Source organism: Callithrix jacchus, chromosome 14 (genome assembly GCF_049354715.1).
Source record: "Callithrix jacchus isolate 240 chromosome 14, calJac240_pri, whole genome shotgun sequence".
NCBI lineage: Eukaryota > Metazoa > Chordata > Mammalia > Primates > Cebidae > Callithrix > Callithrix jacchus.
In genome coordinates, this window is record NC_133515.1 from 21,768,235 (window position 1) to 21,788,696 (window position 20,462).

The following is a 20,462-nucleotide window of genomic DNA, read 5'->3' on the forward strand; positions in this document are numbered from 1 at the left end:
CAGAGCTGAAAACAGACCAGAAAGAGACAAAAGAAAAGAATTTTTCCAGAGAAAGAGATAAGAGAAAAAAACAGTAAAAAAGGAAATAATAAAGTTTGCAGAACTTGAAGAACACGAGGTTTTCCATTAAATGGCCCATTGAGTGCCTAAAATAATGAATGAAGAAAAACATGCATCAATGAAATTTAAGAACACTGGGGATGAAGAGACAATCCTACAACATTCCAGACAGAAAATAACAGTCACATGGAAAGAATCAGGCATTTGAATGGTGTCAGACTTCTCACAGCAATATTGGAAGCTAGAAGAAAATGGAGCAATGTCTTAAAAATCAGGAAGGAAAATTAATTCCAACTTAGAATTCTATACCTAGCTGATCTACCAAATGTCAGGATAGGATAAAGATATTGTCAGATACGCAAAGTTTCTGAAGAAAATAGTTCTTCCCAGACATCTTTCCCAAGAGGCCACTGAAGGGAAACAAGAAGAAAAATCCAAGGCAGAAATTAGGTGAAGGGAATCCTGATGGTGAAGGGAGATCCCAGGATGAAAATGGACACAGCAACAAGGAGCCACCAGTCCAACTTGGAGCAGGGTCAGAGAGGGCTAGGAATTTTTGTTCCTAAGATAAAAAGAAACTGCCTAATACATCTGAATGTCTTAAGAGGAGATTTAAATAATTACTGAAAAGTTTAAAGTGGAATTAATAATAATCAGAGGTGGATTTACTGTGAAGCTAATCAAACTTAAATTTCAGAACACTTCATCTGCAAGAGTCCTTTCCAAAACCCTGTACCTAATTTTGTATTTATAATTTTACATTTGTTTTCTTAAAGAGGACCACAAACATAAACTATATCCAGCCTTCGTAATAAGTACATAGGAAACTAAGCAAATGGGGGGAAAAGACAAAGAAAAGTACCTGGTTTCCTAAATGGTTCGGATCTGAATAACATATATTCATAATAATACAAGCACTGATTACTGATCTAAGAAAATGAAGATACAATTGCATTAGAAAGACCAGGAGGTAGGAAATGTGAATGTGTGTGGTATAGACTGGGGCAGAACAAAGAACCTAAATCCTCATTTTCCAAAGATAATTGTTAATACCTAAAACTCAAAATTCAAGAAGTAACAATAAAAGCATGTCATTAAGAAACAAGTACTAAACACTAGATAGGAAGGTAGAGATGGGGGCAAGAATATGATCATTTTTTGCAACAAATTTTATAAAACGATTTGACTGTTTACATGTAGAACTTGGATCTTTTTTTTAAAAACACGCAAAATAATAATACCATTATTTTTTAACTGGATTTTTTTTAAAAAGATAAAAATCAGTCTTGTTTTAATAATTAAAACTCATTCCAAGTTCATCCACCCAAAACTTACATTCAAAAATTAAAACTTCTGGAAAATGAGTTTGCAGATGTTCATTATGCTCATTTTTTAACTTGTATGTTTGGGCGAATGTCATGATGAGACTTGAGATGGGGGATGAGAAAAGAAGAAAAAGATCAATCCCACATCCCATTCAATTTTTCTCCAACCTATAGCTCTGGAGAAGGGCAGCAGGTCCATCCTTCACTCTTTCTTCCCCTCTTTCCCCTCCTTCTGGCTCTTCCTCCTTTAAGTTGGAGCCCAAGAAGAGGCACTGGGAAATGGAAAATTCTTTTATATGTGGTACATGCTGGGAAAGCTGCTATGGAGACCTGGCCCCACTGTGGGGCAGGAATGCTCAGCTGAGGCCTCATGCCCAAGCTAGCATAGACTCGTTTGGATGTGTAAGGTGATCTGACAAGGCAAAGAGCAGGAAGTCATGTATGGGTATGAACAGATCTGCATGCAAGAGTGGGGAGAATGTGCCAGAGGAATGGGGTGTGAGAAAACAGCACAGCACGTTTCTTTAGCAGGTGTCTGCTTAACCACAGGAGGTCACAGAGAAAGAGGCGTAGAGGAGTTATTTTCACTGTGAAAAAAGTTATTTTCAATGTGAGTATAAAAAAGTGCCCAAGACACAGAGAGTACCAGGGGGATGTCCTTCTTCCTACATGAATGCAGAATGATCACAGGTTTTTTCTTTTTCTTTTTTTTTTTTTTTTTGAGACAGAGTTCCGCTCTTGTTACCCAGGCTGGAGTGCAATGGCGTGATCTTGGCTCACTGCAACCTCCGCCTCCTGGGTTCAAGCAATTCTCCTGCCTCAGCTTCCTGAGTAGCTGGGATTACAGGCACGCACCACCATGCCCAGCTAATTTTTTGTATTTTTAGTAGAGATGGGGTTTCGCCATGTTGACCAGGATGGTCTCGATCTCTTGACCTCATGATCCACCCACCTAGGCCTCCCAAAGTGCTGGGATTACAGGTGTGAGCCACCACACCTGGCCTGATCACAGATCTTATAACATACACATGGGTCCTCAGAGGAGAGACAGGCCTCCAGAGTGGACATCAGCATTCTCCTCTGGTCAGCAGCAGCAGGGCCATTGCTGGGGCCCTCATGAAGCTTCATGGACAATGTGCTGTCAGCAACAGCACGAACAGTGCCTGGGGGACTGTAGCTACTAGACCAATTTTCATGTAAGATGGCCTCTGAGGACTCAGAGATGTGCCAGGCTGAGACTTGCAGGCAGCTCCAAGTTCTTGGTAAGAAGGCAACAGGAACTAGGGAAACTGGAATTACTGTTACTATAATTCCTTTACATCCACACAGTCATGAGGTCCAGAGAGTCTCTCTTATCTTTTTTAAAGACAGGGTCCCACTCTGTCACCCAGTCTAGAGTGCAGTGGCATGATCATGGCTCAGTACAGCCTTGACCTCAGCTCAAGTGATCCTCCTGCCTCAGCTTCTCAAGTGTCTGGGACAACAGGTACATGCTACCATGCCCAGCTAATTTTTTTTGTATTATTATTTTTGGTAGAGACTGGGTCTCCCTGTGTTGCCTAGGCTGGTCTCGAACTCCTGGGCTCAAGTGATCCTCTGGCCTCAGCCTCCCAACATGTTGAGATTATAGGCATGAGTCACTGCACCAAGCCAGTATAGTCTTTTAACAACTACTGAGGTACGACTAACATTAAAAAAACTACACAAATTTAAATATGCAATTTGATAATTTTGACAAATGTATACACCAGTGAAATTATCACTACAGTCAAAATAATGAACATATCCATCAGTCCCAAGCTTCCTCAAGCCCCTTGGTAACCCCTCTCTCCCCACTCCCTACCACCTAAATCAGACAACTACTGATGCATTCTGTCCCCATGGGCTCATTTACATTTCCAGAATTTTATATAAATAAAATGATATAGTATATACTCCTTCGTGTATGGCTTCTTTTGGCCCAATTATGTCAAGATTCATGCTTATGGCTGTGCGTATCCTTGGCCCATTGCTTTTTCTTGCTGAGTAGGATACCACTGCATGGATAGACCATATCCATTCACTCTTGAATGTTGACTTTTCTCAGTTTTTAGCAATGACAAATAAGGTTGCTATGCACATTCTGGTATAGGTATTTGTACAAGCACAGGCTTTCATTTCTCTTGGGTAAAGACCTAGCCATGGAAGGGCTAAGTCACATGGTAAATAGATGTCTAACTCTTTAAGAAACTGTCAAACTGTTTCCCAAAGGGATTGTTCCATTTTACATCCCCACTGGCAGTGTATGAAAGTTCCCCTTCTTCCACATCCTCACCAGTCCTTGGTGTGGTCAGTCTTTTTAATTTTGGACATGCCAACAGGTATAAAATGAGGCCCAGAGAGTCTCAAGTTACATTTGTATCCTTTTTGGCATCCAAAACAGTGTGAAGGATAGAGAAAATACTAGTTCCTTAATTGGTCAATCATTTACAGTAAGTGGAATTTTTTACAAACTGGAAGTTCCACTGGGTTAAACTATGCCATTTATTATTGGCAATGTTGTATGTGTATGTGCCAACAGGCACCTACATAAAGAAGCAGGAAGGTGCAAAGACAAGGCGGGGCATTGATAAGGAGGTGACTCGGGCTCTGATTCTGCTCTATCACCTAGTAAAATATTAGTTAAGCAGCCATGAGTAACTCACTTAACTTGCCATGGGCTCCATTTTCTTATCTGTAAAATAGGAACACTGAAATAGCTAGTTTGCCACGGTTTGTGGATAATCAAAATTACAAAGATCAGTGACATTTCTATGAGAGAAATATATTTCCAAGTATTTTATGGAGTAGATCAGACACAAAGGAAGACAAACTGAATATTTTTTAGTATTTCTTTTTTATCGAAAAATTCACATTTTGTTAAATTTTCAGAACTACTTCTTGAGGAGAGTGTAGCTGCCCCCATTTAGAATGATAGAAAACATCAGTCTTTTTGACTCCAAAGCCAAGTTCTCGCTACAATGAGAAATGAAACAATTGGATCACTACAGATGCAAGGACTTCTCAGGGGCCCACAATTGTGAATTCTGTTCCCCTACTGAATAGAGTTAAAGTTCCACAATACAGTACTCCCTAGCTTTTCCACGGTTTCACTTTTCATGGTTTCAGTTACCCACAGTCAACTGCAGTTCGAAAATATTAATGAAAAATTCCAAAAATAATTCATAAGTTTTAAATTGCGCTCCATCTGAGTAGTGTGATAAAACGTGTGCCACCATCCCGCCTGTCCAGCTTATCATTAGTCATTGACATCGTCTGCTCCTAACGTCCAATCGTGACTCTATGATCCAGGATCACCAAAGCAGATGACCCTCCTTCTGACATATCGTCAGGCCAATATCAGCCTAACACTACATCACAGTGCCCACATCAGTCACCTCACTTTATCTCATCAAGGAGGAATTGGATCAACTCACATCATCACAAGAAGAAGGGTGGGTATAGAACAGTAAGATAATTTTGGGCCAGGCATGGTGGCTCACTTTTGTAATCCCAATACTTTGGAAGCCAAGGCAGGAGGCTTGCTTAGGCCCAGATGTTCAAAACCAGCTTGGGCAACATAGTGAGACCTCCTCTCTCTACAAAAAGATAAACAAAATCAACCAGGCACGGTGGTGCATGCCTATCGTCCCAGCTACTCAGAGGGCTGAAGTGGGAGGATCACTTGGTTCCAGGAGGTTGAGGCATCAGGGAGCTGTGATTGCACCAACCACTGCACTAGAGCCTTGGCAATAAATTCAAAAAATTATCTGAATGTGGTCTCTTATTCAAAAAAAGGAGATAATTTTGAGTAAGAGACCACATTCAGATAATTTTTATTTACAGTATATTGTTATAATTGTCCTATTTCATTATTATTATTTTCTCTTTGCCTAATTTATAAATTAAATATTATCATAGGAATGTATAGGAAAATCATAGATATATAGGGTTGGGTACTATCCACAGTTTCAGGCATTCACTGAGGGGCTTGGAACGGGTCCTCCTCAGATGAGGGGGCACTACTGTCATCTCCTCAGTAATTCTTGATTCAATCATCAACACAAATGGTTTGGTCAGGTCTTGCCTCTGGAGACAAAATTGCTAAGGATTTAGAGCGGGGGAAATGTGGTTCACTGGGAAAGTCACCTCTGCTCTATTGGAGAGCAACTTAAAACCCAGACCATGACAAGTAGAAAGGCCACTCCACACTCTCCTTCACACCTGGAGTATTCAGGAGCCAGTCATATTTCAGGACCACCGGGGCAAACTGGGGAAAACTGAGCTGCCTGGAGAAAAGCAATCAGCTTCACAAGGGGCTTAAAAAACAAGCTCTGGGAGGAGCAGTTGGTGAAGACTCGGGGACACATAAGAGATGCCATCAGATTTCAAAGGGCTCCCTCATTGTGTCAGACTCGTGCATCTTCAAGGGCATAAACAGATGGAATAAGCAGATGAGACTCACAGAGGACATCAAAATAGTGACTCCCCAGAATAAAGAACATTCTAGTAACAGAGCTGTCCATCTGCAGAATGGATTGCTTCACAAAGCGACAGGCGCCGTGCCTCTTGAATCACCATCTTCATAGGAATGCAGTAAAAGGGACTTAACTCCTGCCCTGAAGAAATGGTTAGACTAGGGAAAGAAATCCAAAATGTTTTAAAAGGAAGCGACTATAGGCATCTCCTGGGAGTTTTCTAAAGACTTTGTTTAAAGAAACTAAAAAGCTGGGACAGGAAATGCCAAATTAAATTAAGAAAGACTTGCTTTAAGACAATGCAAGTGGCTGGTAATGAAGGAATGAGTCCTAGGCCCTGGATCAACGGTATTAGGCATTGCTGAGCATAGAGCCAATTCTGTTCACCAGATTTGCTTGGAAAGGGCCAGATGAGAAGGACTTTTCCAAAGGCACCTACTACCCAAAAAGCTGCCGAGGAGTCCAATGGAGCCCAGAGAGAATGTTTCCAAGAACTGAGGCCCAGAGGAAAATCTCCTTATAAAACTTTCTTACAAATTGAAGGAGATATTTTAAAATTTTTTAGTGTTTTTAATTTTTTTATGTTTTTCTTAAGACACCAGAAATTATATATGTTTGTTGTAGATTTTTTTTTTTTTTTTGAGACGGAGTTTCGCTGTTGTTACCCAGACTGGAGTGCAATGGCACTATCTCGGCTCACCACAACCTCCGCCTTCTGGGTTCAAGCAATTCTCCTGCCTCAGCCTCCCGAGTAGCTGGGACTACAGGCAGGCACCACCATGCCCAGCTAATTTTTGTATTTTTAGTAGAGACTGAGTTTCACCTTGTTGACCAGGATGGTCTCGATCTCTTGACCTCGTGATCCACCCGCCTCGGCCTCCCAAAGTGCTGGTATAATCCCACCGCGCCCGGCCAGAAATTTTTAAAAAATGGATTTTGGCGCTCGGTCCGGTCGCATCGGACACCCGGTGGGACACAGAAGGCAGTGGAGCCCCGGCGGCGGCAGCGGCGCGCGAGAGCGACGCACGGGAAGAAGAATAATCATCGGCCAGACTGGGAAGAAATCTGAGAAGGGACCGGTTTGTTGGCGGAAGCATGTAAAATCAGAGTACATGCGACTGAAACAGCTCAAGAGGTTCAGACGAACTGATGAAGTAGAGTATGTTTAGTTCCAATCGTCAGAAAATTTTGGAAAGAACGGAAATCTTAAACCAAGAATGGAAACAGCGAAGGATACAGCCTGTGCACATCCTGACTTCTTGTTCGGTGACCAGTGACTTGGATTTTCCAACACAAGTTATCCCATTAAAGACTCTGAATGCAGTTGCTTCAGTACCCATAATGTATTCTTGGTCTTCCCTACAGCAGAATTTTATGGTGGAAGATGAAACTGTTTTACATAGTGTTCCTTATATGGGAGATGAAGTGTTAGACCAGGATGGTACTTTCTTTTTTTTTTTTTTTTTTATGTCAATTACATTTTAATATTATCATTGTACTTTTAAATGCATATAATCATCTGGTTATGCCTTACTATAAAGTGTTTTATCATCATCACTCATTTTAAAAGAAGTACCAGAAAGATATCTTTAATAACACAGGGTTTTAAAAGGAGAATATGAGAACCAGAACATAAAGAATATTTTGACAATAAGCCTAGTTTTATTAATTTTTTTAAAAAAAAGATCTAAAAAACCAGACTTGTGCTCACTTTGGCAGCACACATACTAAAAAAATAAATAAATAAATAAATAAATAAATAAAGCTTAAGTGGCATTTTACATTTTATGGTTTCAGTTATTTAATAGTTTTAAAAATTGCTTTACACAGAACTTCCGAATTGTCCACAAACACCATTAGTGTTAGGTACCTCATTTTGAAAAGGATATTTTTGATAAAGATGACTGGCTAAGAAATAAAGCAAGGAAGGAAACACCCAAAATGTGTACCCCAAGGTCATTCTGGAGGTATTTAGTGGACAATCTCTCTTGAATCCTAAGAAGGCTGGTCATGCTTGGCCCATAACTCCTGAATAATGATTTGCCTCTGAAATTTCCCATAAAGTTTTGCAATGTTCCATTCATACCTATGACTGTCCAAAACCAATACTAATCCAGAAGCATTTTTCAGGTAATCGAGAGTACATTTTTAAACACAGTCTATGCACAATACAGTGATTAGGCATATTAGGGATAAAGAGCTTAACAAAACATTGCTGAAACATAATTGCTAGTCTGCATCAAATCAGAAAGACCACAGAAATGTTTAGTATCATATCTGAATTTCTGTTAAATACTTTCAAAATGTATTTAACACTAAAAGTAATTAGTACAACAGAATTTGAATTCCTGATTTTTGTTCTGAAAATTTTTACTCTCAATGTATTAAACATGGAAAAATTTTGTATTAAATTATTCCACATGTAAACCATATGTCATTCATTCAAATATTTTTCTACTTTACTTCTTTACCAAAAATCATGTGATGTCTGATCCATGCTTTGATGCTAGAGATTGTCTTCTCACCTCGCTTCTTTCCTTAGCTTGTCTGGCAGTTCACTCTTTATGACAGACTGTGCAGAGAGTCTGCAGGTTGTCCAGGGAACACTGTCCTCCTCCCCTGTACACTGGCTTGATGTGATCCACCTGCCAGAAATGTCCTTCCCCTGGGTTTCTTATCATTTCATTTAGCTGTTCTAATGGGAGCTTTGAAGTCCAGGTAGCATCCAGAAGATTTTTCCTCTGACTTTTAGGGGCATCCCTCAGACGTAAAAAGAGTTCTTGTGCATTCACATTACAGAGCTGATACACACCATGTTCAGTTTCAAATACTTTGGCTCGCAGGTAACTGTTATTAGATCGAATCCAAAACTCTTCCTGACATTTCAGAGAGCAAAACCATGAATCCCAAGCGTTTGCTTTACACGCTTGCTTAGTTTGGCAAGTGGGTTGCTGACAGTGAAGGCAAAGTGGATTTCCTTCATTATCCACAGCTTGTAAATAGCCTTTGGATGTAGAAGCCTTCCCAGTGGGATCAGCCTGGACTGTGTCTGGACTTAGAAATGGGACACAGGCTCCATCTTCCAGAAAGTTTTTGTAAAAGGATCCCATGGTCTGGACTCCTTTGTGATCAGACGAACATGGCCCCCAGCATTCCTCACTTTGTCCACTGAAGCTATAGCAACATCTTCTTTGGTTATGTATCATCAGAGAGCGATTTTGTTTCAGCTGAAAGCTTGCTGGTAAATCTTCCCAAAGGTCTAATTTTATATCTGGAGGAATGAAATTACAGCTCATCTGTTTTCCATCCTTAGTATAGAGGTGAATCCGGTCAGTATTCCTACTTGCACAAAACATTAAGGTGTCATACACTGGCAAAGTGTCTGAACTCTTCAACTGTTCATTACCTGGCTGGGGTGTAAGTCTGTCTTCTTTCTCAATTTTTAATGTTTCTTCCCTGCTGTCAGCCAACTGGTCAGGTTCTGACTGTTCAAGGACTTGTTTTTCACAGTCTAAGATAGTTTGAACTTCAGAGGTATCTTTCAGAGAATCGTGCTTCTCATTTTTGTTTTTATCCTGGATATGGTTGAGGCGATCAGCACTGCCTTGAGGATTCTCACACATTTCACAATAACGTAACACTGAATTATTGATATAGGTGCAGAAACTACAATGCCAGCCCTCTACAGGAAAGGTTGGGGTGGTTGACTGGGCCTTGGTCTCCTGGACACTTTCCATGAGTGGAGTTCTGATTTGTCTGGACTGAGATGGTGTTTCTTCTGAGGGACTGTAGTGGTCGTCCGTGGTAACCAATTTCAATCTTTTAGTTTCAGGTTCAACATCACTTTCATAATCGATGATATCTCTTGCAGCTATTTTTGTAGGTTCTGATGACACTATAGTATTTTCCTCCTGGAAATTCTTTGATTTATAACAGGAGGTCATCAACTGTCTTTTTTTAGGTTGTGGTAAAAGAAATGATCGAATATCATGTTGTTTTTCTTTTTCAAAATGACTGAACAAAGCTTCCTTCCTTAACTCTTCAGAACTGTCATTTGGAGTCCGAGCTTCAGCAAACTGCAGGAAATCCCATTTTTCCTTATCATCTTCCTCAGCCTGAATTTTTTCCTTCCTACCATTCAGTGTGCTCCCTGTAACTTGAGCCTTGTGATTCAACATTCCCCACATAAGGGTGTCTAGAGTTCCATTTGCAATAAGGTAGTGAATATTCACAGAACTGCACTGGCCAATTCTGTGAGCTCGGTCTTCTGCTTGTTTTATATGTCCAGGGTCCCAATACAACTCAGCAAAAACAACATGACTTGCTGCAGTAAATGTTAATCCCTGGCCAGCAGCCTGAATGCTTAGGATAGCCACACGAGTGTCAGGATCCTTTTGAAGCTGATTAACCAGATGTATTCTTTCTGAAGATGAAACACTTCCATCTATCCTAATGTAACGAGTCTTATTTTTGATGACTGCTTCTGTGCAAGCTTGGAGCATGCTTAAATGGTGAGCAAAAACCAGAAATTTAAGCGAATCATTCTGAAGCATCATCTTAATATAATCCTTTACAGCACCTGCCTTGGCAATAGCAGTTTGTTTAAACATGCGAGTTATCAACCCCATGACTATCTCCATGGCACTTGAATTTGGCGTTCTCATTAATTTTTTCCACTCTTCAAAGCTGGTATTCAACTCCTTGGCTGCTGCTGATAGAAGATCAAATGGAATACGCTGTCTGATTTTAGGGGGCAGCTGGGTTAAAACTTCAGTCTTTAATCTTCTAATCATTATGTCACTTAATAGCTGGTGAAGTTCCTTAAGATTTGATGCCCCTCTACAATCCCACTGAGGTCTTTTACCAAAATATCTGATGTGCGCATTACAGTATCTTTTTGCATAGTCGGTCCAACTTCCAAATTTTTGTGGAAAGAGAGCTTCAATCTGCATGAAAAGCTCTTCAGGCCTTCCTAAAGCTGGTGTTCCTGTAAGAAGAATGGCTCGTCTGGCTTTCTGTACTACTGGCAATAAAATCTTGCTTCGAGTTGCATTTCTGGATTTCATGTAGTGTGATTCATCCACTATAACTACTTTGAACTTCTGATTATTCAGTGCATCTATCAAAGTCTCTGCATCCGTGGTTAAGAGACCATAACCCAGAACTGTCACTTTACTGGTTGATATTCTCCTAACATCAGTTTTATTCTGAATAACATTGATTTCTTCTGGACTTAGCTCTGGGATCCATTTCTCAATTTCTTCTGTCCAAGGGTACCTCAGAGATGAGGGGACCACTATTAACAGAGGCCATTCCTCTTTATAGAAGTAAGCAACTGCAATTGCCTGGATTGTCTTTCCTAGACCCATTTCATCAGCCACCATACACCTGCCATTTCTTTGGAGAGCAAAAATGATGCCATCTTTCTGGAATGGAAGCAGCTTTGCTCTTAGTCTGTCAGGCAAAAAATCCAGCAGTTTATCAGAGTCACTTGTCAAACAAGAGATCTGAGATGTAAGAGACTTTATTATGTTATGAACCCTAGGCATGATGATCCTTAGGCTCCAACTCATGGGAAAAGGTGGCTCTTTTACAAGTGGGCAAAATGGCTGTCCTTCAGGATGGTACTTTCATTGAAGAACTAATAAAAAATTATGATGGAAAAGTACTATAATACTGGGGATAGAGAATGTGGGTTTATAAATGATAAAATTTTTGTGGAGTTGGTGAATGCCCTTGGTCAATATAATGATGATGACGATGATGATAATGGAGATGATCCTGAAGATAGAGAAGAAAAGCAGAAAGATCTGGAAGATCACCGAGATGATAAAGAAAGTCACCCACCTCGGAAATTTCCTTCTGATAAAAATTTTGAAGCCATTTTGTCAATGTTTCCAGATAAGGGCACAGCAGAAGAACTAAAGGAAAAATATAAAGAACTCACGGAACAGCAGCTCCCAGGCGCGCTTCCTCCTGAATGTACCCCCATCATAGATGGGCCAAACGCTAAATCTGATCAGAGAGAGCAAAGCTTACACTCCTTTCATAGGCTTGTCTGTAGGCGATGTTTTAAATATGACTGCTTCCTACATCCTTTTCATGCAACACCCAACACTTATAAGCAGAAGAACACAGAAACAGCTCTAGACAACAAACCTTGTGGACCACAGCGTTACCAGCGTTTGGAGGGAGCAAAAGAGTTTGCTGCTGCTCTCACTGCTGAGTGGATAAAGACTCCACCAAAATGCCCAGGAGGCCGCAAAAGAGGACAGCTTCCCGATTACAGTAGCAGGCCCAGCACCCCCACCTTTAATGTGCTGGAATCAAATGATACGGACAGTGATAGGGAAGCAGGGACTGAAACAGGGGGAGAGAACAATGATAAAGAAGAAGAAGAGAAGAAAGATGAAACTTCGAGCTCCTCTGAAGCAAATTCTCGGTGTCAAACACCAACAAAGATGAAGCCAAATATTGAGCCTCCTGAGAATGTGGAGTGGTGCTGAAGCCTCAATGTTTAGAGTCCTCACTGGCACTTACTATGACAATTTCTGTGCCATTGCTAGGTTAATTGGGACCAAAACATGTAGACAGGTGTATGAATTTAGAGTCAAAGAATCTAGCATCATAGCTCCAGCTCCCGCTGAGGATGTGGACACTCCTCCAAGGAAAAAGAAAAGGAAAACAGGTTGTGGGCTGCACACTGCAGAAAAATACAGCTGAAAAAGGATGGCTCCTCTAACCATGTTTACAACTATCAACCCTGTGATCATCCACGGCAGCCTTGTGACAGTTCGTGCCCTTGTGTGATAGCACAAAATTTTTGTGAAAAGTTTTTTGAATGTAGTTCAGAGTGTCAAAACCGCTTTCTGGGATGCCACTGCAAAGCACAGTGCAACATCAAGCAGTGCCCATGCTATCGGCTGTCTGAGAGTGTGACCCTGACCTCAGTCTTACTTGTGGAGCTGCTGACCATTGGGACAGTAAAAATGTGTCTTGTAAGAACTGCAGTATTCATTGGGGCTCCAAAAAGCATTTATTGCTGGCACCATCTGATGTGGCAGGCTGGGGGATTTTTATCAAAGATCCTGTGCAGAAAAATGAATTCATCTCAGAATACTGTGGAGAGATTATTTCTCAAGATGAAGCTGACAGAAGAGGGAAAGTGTATGATAAATGCATGCGCAGCTTTCTGTTCAACTTGAACAATGATTTTGTGGTGGATGCAACCCGCAAGGGTAACAAAATTCGTTTTGCAAATCATTCGGTAAATCCAAACTGCTATGCAAAAGTTCTGATGGTTAATGGTGATCACAGGCTAGGTGTTTTTGCCAAGAGAGCCATCCAGACTGGTGAAGAGCTGTTTTTTGATTACAGATACAGTCAGGCTGATGCCCTGAAGTATTTCCGCATCAAAAGAGAAATGGAAATCCCTTGACATCTGCTATCTCCTCCCCCCTCCTCTCTGAAACCGCTGCCTTAGCCTCAGGAACCTTGAGTACTGTGGGCAATTTAGAAAAAGAAAATGCAGTTTGAAATTTTAAATTTTCAAAGGACTGTAAGAATAATTTGTAGTAATGAGTTTAAAAATCAACTTTTTATTGCCTTCTCATCAGCTGCAAACTGTTTTGTACCAGTGAATTTTTGCAATAATACAGTATGGTACATTTTTCAACTTTGAATAAAGAATACTTGAACTTGTCAAAAAAAAATGAAATTTTTTTAAATGAAGAAAAGCACAAACAAAATGCTCAAAATCTTCTGTAATTCCACCACCAAATGATCACTGCTATTGACACAGTGGCACATATCTGGCTAGTCCTTTCTGTTTTATAAAATGGAATTACAATATGAATACTGCTCACTAATTGAAATACAAACCAAAATAGAAAATAAAACATATTTGTTTCATCTGTGTCTATGGGTTTACCTTATTATTTTACAAAAAGCTCTTAAAAGTTAACAAAAGTTGAACACCCTCAATAAAAAAAAGTAAAAGTAATTAACAGAATTACTAAAAACATTTTTGAAAGCAAAAGTAGTCAGTATTGGTGAAAGGCTACAAAAGTGGTCTCTTATATAATGCTGGCAGGAGGGTAAAAAGACATAACCTTTTTGGAGGACAATTTGCTAATAGAGTACCAAAAATCTGACAATTGAAGAGATCTTTGGGCTGAGTGCAGTTGCTCACACCTGTAATGCCAACACTTTGGAAGGATTACTTGATCTCAAAAGTTCAAGACCAGCCTGGGTAACATACTAAGACCTCATCTCTATGAAAAATAAGAAAAGTTAGCTGGGCATGGGGGCCTGTGGTCCCAACTACTCAGACTGCGGCAGGAGGATTGCATGAGCCTGGGAGGTCAAGGCTGCTGTGAGCCATGTTCATGCCCTGTCTCACAAAAGAAAAGAAAAGAAATGAAGAGAGAGAGAGAGAGAGAGGAAAGAAAAAGAAAAGAAGACAGAGATCTTTGAACCCTGAATTCCAGTTTTAGAGATTCATCTTAAGGAAATTCATTCCAAAGAAATTTATCCCCAGGATTATCTAAATTTTTGCCTTTATTTTCTTCCAGTAACTTTATTATGTTTAAGCCTTTAATTTATTTGGAATTTATTTTGGTATGAGGAAGATGTGACCTTTCTTTTTCTTTTACTTTAAAAAAAATGCATGACAATTATTATTTTAGAGACACGGTGTTGCTCTGTCATCTAGGCTAGAGTGCAGTGGTGTGATCATAGCTCACTGCAGCCTTAAACTCCTGGCCTCAAGCGATTCTCCCGTCAGCCTAAGGGTAGCTAGGACCACAGGCATGTACCACCATGCCCAGCTGTTTTTTTGTTTTCTGTAGAGATGGAGTCTTGCTTGCTATGTTGCCAGTCTTGCTGTGTTGTCTCAAACTCCTGGGCTCAAGCAATCCTGTCACCTCGGCCTCCCAAAGCTTTGGGATTACAGGTATGAGGCACTGTGCCCAGCTGCCTTTTTATTTTTTAATTTTTCAAATGCTTTGTTGGTTTCAAAATACCACTTATTAATCCACACTCTCCCCCTCTGGTTTTAAATACTGGAATGTAACAAAGGCTTTGAAATGTAACCCAACGCCTTATTCAGGCTACATTTAAGGAAATCTGAGACCAAGAGTCTGAAGGCCTAGTTTCCTTCCTCAAATCCAGGATATGGTAAATGTGTCACGTCACTTCCACTCTTTCTATTTTATTTCTAAGAACTCCTTCTTTCCAAACTCTGCTATGCCCCTGGCTGAGGTCTATAGAAATTCCCAGGGTCCACAGACAAAGCAGAACTCACTTATGGGGAAATCTGGGAAATGTTTATCTGTTCAATTAAGCCTGCCCCATGTGGTGACTCAGATTGTCTAAAGTGCAAAGCATCATTTTCCTCCCCAAACCATTTCCTTCTCCAAACTTCTCTATTTCTGTGGTCCAGACTCAAGATCTTAATGTTACCCTGGAGTCCCCTTCCACTCTCCTGCACACCCAGATGGCCCTCCCTCCCCAGATCCATTCTCCTACCCTCCCTCCCATCAGTTTGGTGAGCCCATCACTGCTTCCCCTGGCCCAGGCTCTCCCTCCGGGCACTTGGAGCAGCAGATGGATCTCCCAGCCTTCACTCACTTCATGTGGTAATCTGTTGTGTTCATCACTGTCAGAATCTTCTGCGTCCCCTCACTGCTCCACTGAAAACACTCTAGCAGTTCCTCATTGCTCATTAACGAAAGCCCAGATATTAAACTTAGAAGGCCCAACACAATTTGCCCCTACCCCACCTACCTCTCTAATCTTTTTTCTCCTTACTCTGACAGATAGACTCCGTCTATTATTTATTTTCTTATTACTCTCTTCTACTCTTAGTATGAACTGGATTTAGGGATTTTTTAACATTGCTTTCAAGTATGGAATAAATTTATTCATTTTTTTTTTAATTTTTATTTCATTTTTTGAGACAGAGTCTCACTCTGTTGGAGGGCAGTGGTGCAATCTCTGCTCACTGCAACCTCTGCCCCCCAGGGTTTCAAGTGAGTCTCCTGCCTCAGCCTTCCGAGTAGGTGGGATTATAGGCACCTGCCACCACGCCTGGCTAATTTTTGTGTTTTTAGTAGAGGCAGGGTTTCACCATCTTGACCAGGCTGGTCTTGAACTCCTGACCTCGTGATCCACCCGCCTCAGCCTCCCAAAGTGCTGGGATTTCAGGTGTGAGCCTCTGAACACAGCCAAATTTTTTTTTTTTTTTTTTTTTTTTTGAGACTGGGTCTCACTCTGCCACCTCGGCCAGAACGCAAAGGTGCAATTATATCTCACTGTAACCTCGAATTCTGGGTTCAAGCCATCGTCCTGCCTCAGCCTCCTGAGTAGCTATGACTACAGGTGTGCATCACCACATCTGGCTAATGGAATAAAATATTCCAATGCCTAATCTTAATTTTTCTTTTTTGAGATGGAGTTTCACTCTTGTCATTCAGGCTGGCATGCAATGGCGTAATCTCAGCTCACTGCAACCTCCAGCTCCCGGGTCCAAGCAATTCTCCTGCCTCAGCCTCCCAACAAGCTGGGATTACAGACACCTGCCACCACGCCTGGCTAATTTTTGTATTTTTAGTAGAGACAGCGTTTCATCATGTTGGCCAGGCTTGTCTTAAACCCCTGATCTCAGATGATCCACCCACCTCAATCTCCCAAAGTGCTGAGATTACAGGTGTGAGTCACCATGCCAGGCCTAATTTGTTTGTTTGTTTGTTTATGATGGAGTTTCACTCTTCTTGCTTAGGCTGGAGTGCAGTGGCACGATCTTGGCTCACTGCAACCTCCATCTCCCGCGTTCAAGTGGTTCTTCTGCCTCAGCCTCCCAAGTAGCTGGGACTACAGGCGCATGCCACCACACCCAACTAATTTTTGAATTTTTAGGAGAGACGGGGTTTCACCATGTTGGCCAGGATGGTCTTGATCTCTTGACCTCGTCGTGATCTGCCTGCTTCGGCCTCCCAAAGTGCTGGGATTAAAGGTGTGAGCCACCGCACCTGGCTGCCTAATCTTAATTTTTAAAATTGTAAATTACATTGTACCTAATGCCCGTGCATTTACTTTTTTCAGTGGGTCAACAGCCCTCGCTTTTGCAAAGGTCCCAGGCACTGACTGCTCCCTCCAGAAGATGCATGACTCAAGTACATCCCTGTGGCTCTCACCTGGATGCCTGCATTCTCCTTCTCTCACATTTGTCCCCTCCTTTGGAATTCATATAGAATTAACTGCAAATTAAATTCCAAACCTGCTTAAAACATCTCAAGGTTTTAAGCAGGTTTTAAACAAGGTAAGGCCTTGTAAGGCTTTGTTTTTCCCAAGCTCATCTTTTGAAAGACATAAGTGCCTGCAAGTTGTACCATGTTAGGTTCTAGGAATTTTTCATCAAAGACTTTATCCAACTATTTTCCTCTAAGTGGAGAAAGTGCTAGGGGCAGAATACAGCACTGAATGACTGAAGAGAAGACACTGAAATCAGGCCAGAGGATGCTGGAAGGAGCAATGAGGAACACCAGCCACAATGAGGAGCCAGTGATGATTTTGGCTTCATGGGGAGGTATGTGCCACACAGATTTTATCTCCATGTGAATGAACCACAGCTGTCAGCTCCCTTGTCTCCAGGACATCACTCGACATTCTCGCCCACCTTCCAGCTTCTGTTCCCAGGGGCCTTCATCTGCCACTTCTGGGTGAACACTGGTTGGTCAACTGCTAGGTGTGCCTTCCTGCTCTGCACACCCTCTCTGGCCACCCCACCCACTCCCACATTGCACTGCAGAGGAGCCACATATCTAGCTCCAGCCCATCTGGCTCTTCTGAACTCTAAATTTATGCAGGTGACTGTTGTCAGTGTGGCCTCGAAGGCCCATCACACTCCAAAGAATTTTCCCCATGCCTGCCAGGACTTCTCTCAGAATGCAGTGTCCTGGTTGCTCCCTCCAGAAGTGCATCACTTCAGCACATCCCCGCAGCTCTCACCTAAATGACTGCATTCGCCCTTTCCCACATTTGCCCCCCCTTTGGAATTCATTCATGTCGATCGATTTGCTTGCTCTCCTGCTTAAAACACCTCAAAACTGCCTTCAGGATAACCCACTGTCCTTAACAGGTTGCCCATGGCCTGGCTCTTCCCATCTCTTCAGCCTCATCCCATGCCCCTTGCCCCTCACTCTCTGGGCTTCTGCTGGCCTGGCTCTTCTTTAACACACCATGGTCCCTCTAGTGTTTGGGACTCTGCATGTGCTGCTCCCATTGCCTGGAATATGAATCCCTCTCTCTAGCTCTACCTGCACCTTCATCTGATTAATTCCTACCCTTCCTATGTATGATATTACTTTTTCAGGGACTCTGGCATTTTAAACTGATCAGGGCCTCCCCAGTATATACCTTCAAAGCACCTTGTATTACTTCTTTCTTAATGACCACCTGCTGTAGACTGAATGTTTGTGTCCCTCCAAAATTCATATGTTAAAGCATAGTCCCAAATGTGATATTTGCAGGAGGAGGGCTCTTTGGGAGGCAGGGACCACATGGATGGGATTACTAACCTTATAAAAGAGACCCCTGAGGGCTCCCTTGTCTCCTCCACCACATAAGGATGCAACAAAAAGGTATGGTCTATGATCCAAAAAGCAGGCCCTCGCCAGGTACCCAATATGCTGTCACTTGAACTTCCCAGCCTCCAGAACTGTGATAAATGAATTTCTACTGTTCATAAGCCACCGAGTCTATGGTATTTTGTTATAGCAGCATGAACAGACTGATGTGCCACCCAACAATGATTATCCGTGTAATTTATGGTTTCTCTGCTAGTAGAGATGCACCATGGGGTTAGGAAACATGCTTTTCTTATTTTCCACACAGTCCTTAGCTCCTAGCATGTTCTTGAATCAAAGAGCCCCATCTTTTACGAATGAAGGAGTGAGTGAGTGAAGGAATGAAAGAACTGATAACCCTCAATAATTATTCTAGCCTTTTATACCTACTATTGAAAAGCTTGCATTCTACTCCAAATTAATTTGGCTTTAACTCCAAATTAATTTTGGCCAGCCACATTTGACATTCCCTGCGGTAAATCCATGCTTTCCATCCTATGTCAAGGAAGGACCTGGACTAGTAGAGCCAAGAAAGGTCTAAATGCCATAGGTGGGAAAGAGAGACTAAATCTGAAAGGAAGAATAGACTAAGCAAAGGTATAGAGATCGGGGAATGCTGGACATTTGGAGAGAAGGAAAAGGAAACTGACACTAAACTGAAGAGTCTCACAAACACAATCTCATTTCATCCTTCGGAGACCCTATGAAGTAAGAATTACTATCCCAGGGCTGGGTGCGGTGGCGCATGCCTGTAATCCCAGCACTTTGGGAGGCCAAGGCAGCGGGTCACCTGAGGTAAGAAGTTAGAGACCATCCTGGACAACATGGTGAAACTCTGTCTCTACTAAAAATACAAAATTAGCCAGGAGTGGTGGTACACACCTGTAATCCCAGCTACTTGGGAGGCTGAGGCAGGAGAATCACTTGAACCTGGCAGGTGGAGGCTGCAGTGAGCCGAGATCATGCCACTGCACTCCAGCCTGAAAAATAGAGCAAGACTCTGTCTCAAAAACAAAAAAAGAAAGAAAGAAAGAAAGAATTACTATCCCATTTTTACAGATGAAGCAATGGAAGTTCTGAAAAGTTAAGTAGGAGAGACAGACACAAAATATGTGTCATGCTTTTCCTCCTCCTATTTCCTCAGCCGGGGATATCCATTCTCCCTCCACTATGCAAATCTAACTCTTCAAGTTAACATGGAACAGCCTCTGAGAAGCCGTCCCTCTATTAGCCTCACTTACTCCCTCTGCATCATTCTGCTTCCTCTCTGTTATAACACTTCTTTATTCTGCTGGCATCACAGTCATTTCCACATGCCTTCCTCACAAGTTAAAAGCTTGTTAAGGGCAAGTGGAGTTCTTTGCCACCTCCTTCCCCAGGGCTTCTAACACAATTCCTCATGCATGACAGAGTTGTAAAACAGGTTACCAAGCTGTCTCCAGGCAGGTTTGCATGGAACTGTGCTCTGCAGGAATACCCACTCCCTCTAGGTTCTGGCTCCTGCTCCTGAGTCCAGGCTCAGGCTCTTTCATCCTGCTCTTTTGCACTTGGGGAGCCACAGTACCTTTGAGCAACTTTGCAGGGGATAGAATGGCCCATTAGGGGCAGCACAAAGACCCCGTGGAGGGAAAGTGATAATCATATTTTTTAGATGTTCATTTTCTTAACAAAATGTTCTAATACTTGTCCAGACTTTCACACTCAAAAACCTGAGCCTCCTTTTCTTGAGGATCATCAAAGGCCCTGATGATCCTTCAGGTAGGTCAAGCTTTCTAGATAATAAGGCTAAGTCATAATCACTTAACACACATGGCTAAATGGCCATTTCCTTCTAATTTATCAGCAACTGTTATATATTTCTATACTAGAAAAGAAGCATTTCTATTTACACTCAGAATGATAAGTTAAATTTGCCATCAAAGTAAAGCAGAAAGCGTATAGCGTGTATCTATTTG

The 20,462-nt window shown here is 41.8% G+C and overlaps 2 pseudogenes; one reads left to right on the plus strand and one right to left on the minus strand.

The window, feature by feature from the left end:
• Window positions 1-6,903: 6,903 nt before the first annotated feature.
• On the plus strand, window positions 6,904-13,334 carry LOC100412896 (histone-lysine N-methyltransferase EZH2-like; annotated as a pseudogene).
• LOC103787839 (DNA annealing helicase and endonuclease ZRANB3 pseudogene) lies at window positions 8,341-11,462 on the minus strand (annotated as a pseudogene).
• Window positions 13,335-20,462: the final 7,128 nt, after the last annotated feature.